Here is a 3,694-nt window from a genome sequence, read left to right as displayed (position 1 = left end):
CATCAAGCATTTTCAACAAATTGTTGGAACTGGACATTCAAACACAAAAAATTATGGTCGTCCAACTAAACTCCGCACCTTCCATTAAAAGAACTCAGATGGATTACAGAGTCAAATGTAAAATGCAAAACCATAAACATTTTAGCAGAAAACAATAGAGAAAAATCTTTTTGGCCTGGAGTTAGACAAAAACTTCTTAGACATGAGACCAGAAAGTCAAATACATTAGAAAAAATGATACATTAAATTCAACCCAAATGAAAACTTTTGCTTTCAGAAAGACACTGTTAAGGAAAAAAAAAGGCCAGGGGAGTGCCTGGGTGACACAGTCATTAAGCGTCTGCCTTCTGCTCAGGGCGTGATCCCAGTGTTCTGGGATTGAGCCCCACATCAGGCTCCTCTGCTGGGAGCCTGCTTCTTCCTCTCCCACTCCCCTGCTTGTGTTCACTCTCTCCCTGGCTATCTGTCAAATAAATAAATAAATTCTTTAAAAAAAAAAAAAAAGAAGAAGAAAGGAAAAAAAGAAAAAAAGGGCCAGAAGAGGAGTTAAGATGGCAGAGGAGTAAGGATCCCCTTTTTCAGCTGGTCCCCTGAGTTGAGCTGGATAGGTACCAGACCATCCTGAACACCCACAGAATCAGCCTGAGACGCAGGAAGATGCATCTAGATCTCTACAAATGACGATCTCCAGTGCTGAGTATTGAGGTACGAAGCGGAGAGCAATGAATCCGTGCACAGTTATCGGAAGATAAATGGAAGGGGAAAGGAGCCTCCGCGCTCAGGCGCCAGGAAGCGGTAGCCACCTGCACTGGGGAGCAGGATAACTCGCGGACTGGCACCCGCAAGAGAGCAGACGGAGACCGTGACCGGGGAACGCACGCGACCAGTCTGAAAACTGGAGCTCCGGAGTGCACAAACCACACTGAAACGGAGCTCCGGAGCACACAGGAGCGGCTGGAAGCTGGCGGTGTTAGAAACACAAAGGACAGAGATGCACCAGCCTTGGAGGTGAGGTCTGGGATGCCGGCTGTGGGGTGCACATCCCGGGATGCGGCAGAGTTTAACAGCACCAACAGAAACAGAGTTAAAGTAGCCAGAAGACCCCAGTGGAGAACGGGCCGCAATCCCTCTGTTCTGAGACAGAGGCAGAGATTCGGCCACTGTTGCTCTGACTCTCAGAAGAGGCACAGCAAACTGCCAGGGAAAGCTGCCAGAGAACAAAAGCCTGAAAATAACGGCTCACAGTGTGCCCATCCCCATTCCCCCTCACAGGGGACACAGAGACTCTACCCAAACAGGGTTGCCTGAGTATCCGTGCAGCAGGCCCCTCCCCCAGCAGGCAGGCTGAAAAATCAAAAAGCCCACATCACTAAGATCCCCATAAAAAAAGTGCACACTGATGGGTCCTGGTCAATTATTTTGGTTCTGGGCAACCCCGCAACCTCTCCTCATCAGATTGACGAGAAGGAGAAATCACCCCCAGCAAAGAAAAGAAAATGAGTCTGTGACCTCTGCCACAGAACTAATGGATATGGATATAACAAAATTATCAGAAATGGAGTTCAGAGTAACAACGGTCAAGATGATGTGTAGACTTGAAAAAAATATTAACGAACATATTAACAAGAATATAGAATCTCTAAGAGTGGAAATGAGAGCAAATCTGGCAGAAATTAAAAATACTATGAATCAAATGCAGTAAAACTAGATTCTCTGATGGCCATGGTGAATGAGGTAGAAGACGAATCAGCGAATTGGATGATGGTTAGTAGAAGAGAAAGCTAAAACAGAAACTTGACTCAAAAAAATCCAATCTCAAGAATGTAGGTTACGGGAGATTACTGACTCAATGAAACGTTCCAATGTCAGAATCATCGGCATCCCTGAGGGAGTGGAGAAAAACAGAGGTCTAGAAGAGATATTGGAACAAATTGTAGCTGAAAACATCCCTAATCTAGCAAGGGAAACAAGCATTCGTGTCCAAGAGGCAGAGAGGACCCCTCCCAAGCTCAACCATGACAAACCTATGCCACGTCACGTCACAGTGCAATTCGCAAATATTAGATCCAAGGATACAGTATTGAAAGCGGCCAGGGTAAAGAAATTTCTCACGTACCAAGGCAAATGTATCAGGATTACGTTAGACCTGCCTACACAGACCTGGAATGAGAGAAAGGGCTGAGGGGACATTTTTAAGCTCTTTCAGAGAAAAACATACAGCAAAGGATCCTTTATCAGCAAGGCTGTCATTCAGAATTGATGGAGAAATAAAGACCTTCCAGAATCGCCAGTCACTGACCAATTTCATAACCATGAAGCCAGCCCTACAGGAGATATTAAGGAGAGTTCTATAAAGGTAAAAAGGCCCCAAGAGTGATACAGAACAGAAAGTCACAATCTATAGAAACAAAGACTTTACAGGCAACATGGTATCATTAAAACATCTCTCTCAATAATCAGTCTAAATGTAAATGGCCTAAATGTTCCCATAAAACGCCACAGGGTTGCAGATTGGATAAAAAGTCATGACCCATCCATTTGCTGTCTACAAGAGACTCATTTTGAACCTAAAGATACATTCAGACTGAAAGTAAAGGGATGGAATACCATCTTTCACGCCAATGGACCTCAAAAGAAAGCTGGGGTAGCAATTCTCATGTCAGACAGATTGGATTTTAAACTAAAGACTATAGTTAGAGATACAGAAGGGCACTATATTATTCTTAAAGGATGTATCCAACAAGTGGATATGGCAATTATAAATATATATGCCCCCAAGAAGGGGAGCAGCAAGATACACAAGCCAACTCTTAACCACAATAAAGAGACATATAGATAAAAATACGTTAATAGTAGGGGACCTCAACACTCCACTATCAGCAATAGATAGATCACCTGAGCAGAAAATCAACATAGAAACAAGAGCTTTGAATGCCATACTAGACGAGTAGGACCTCATAGATATATATATAGAACACTACACCCCAGAATCAAAGAATACTCATTCTATTCTAATGCCCATGGAACAATCTCAAGAATAGAAGCTTTGCGCAGTGGCAGTATCGTAGCCAATGAGGTTTATCCGAGGCGCGATTATTGCTAATTGAAAACTTTTCTCAAGAATAGACAATGTTCTGGGTCACAAAACAGGTCTCAACTGATACTAAAAGACTGCAGTTATTCCCTGAATATTCTCAGACCACAACACTTTGAAATTGGAACTCAACCACAAGGAAAAATTTGGAAGAAACTCAAACATTTGGAGAATAAGAACCATCCTGCTCAAGAATGATTCGATAAACAAGGAAATCAAAAATCAATTTAAACAATTTATGGAGACCAATGAGAATGAAAACACAATGGTCCAAAACCTATGGGATACTGCAAAGGCTGTCCTAAGGGGAAAATACATAGCCATCCAAGCCTCACTCAAAGAATAGAAAAATCTAAAATACAGTTTTATATTCTCACCTCAAGAAGCTGGAACAGCAACAGAAAAACAGGCCTAATCCACGCACGAGATTTCCGTTGATCAAGATTAGAGCAGAGATCAATGAATTAGAAACCAGAAGCACAGTAGAGCAGATCAACAGAACTAGAAGCTGGTTCTTTGAAAGAATAAATAAAATAGACAAGCTACTGGCAAGACTTATCCAAAAGAATAGAGAAAGGACCCAAATTAATAAAATTATGA

General features: G+C 42.4%; 1 pseudogene; it reads left to right on the top strand.

Moving 5' to 3' along the window:
- Positions 1-3,042: 3,042 nt before the first annotated feature.
- On the top strand, positions 3,043-3,125 carry LOC125282994 (U4 spliceosomal RNA; annotated as a pseudogene).
- The last annotated feature ends 569 nt before the right edge of the window (positions 3,126-3,694 follow it).

The sequence above is a fragment of the Ursus arctos genome, unplaced genomic scaffold (assembly GCF_023065955.2).
Source record: "Ursus arctos isolate Adak ecotype North America unplaced genomic scaffold, UrsArc2.0 scaffold_5, whole genome shotgun sequence".
Taxonomy (NCBI): domain Eukaryota; kingdom Metazoa; phylum Chordata; class Mammalia; order Carnivora; family Ursidae; genus Ursus; species Ursus arctos.
This window is presented reverse-complemented; position numbering and strand designations above follow the sequence as displayed.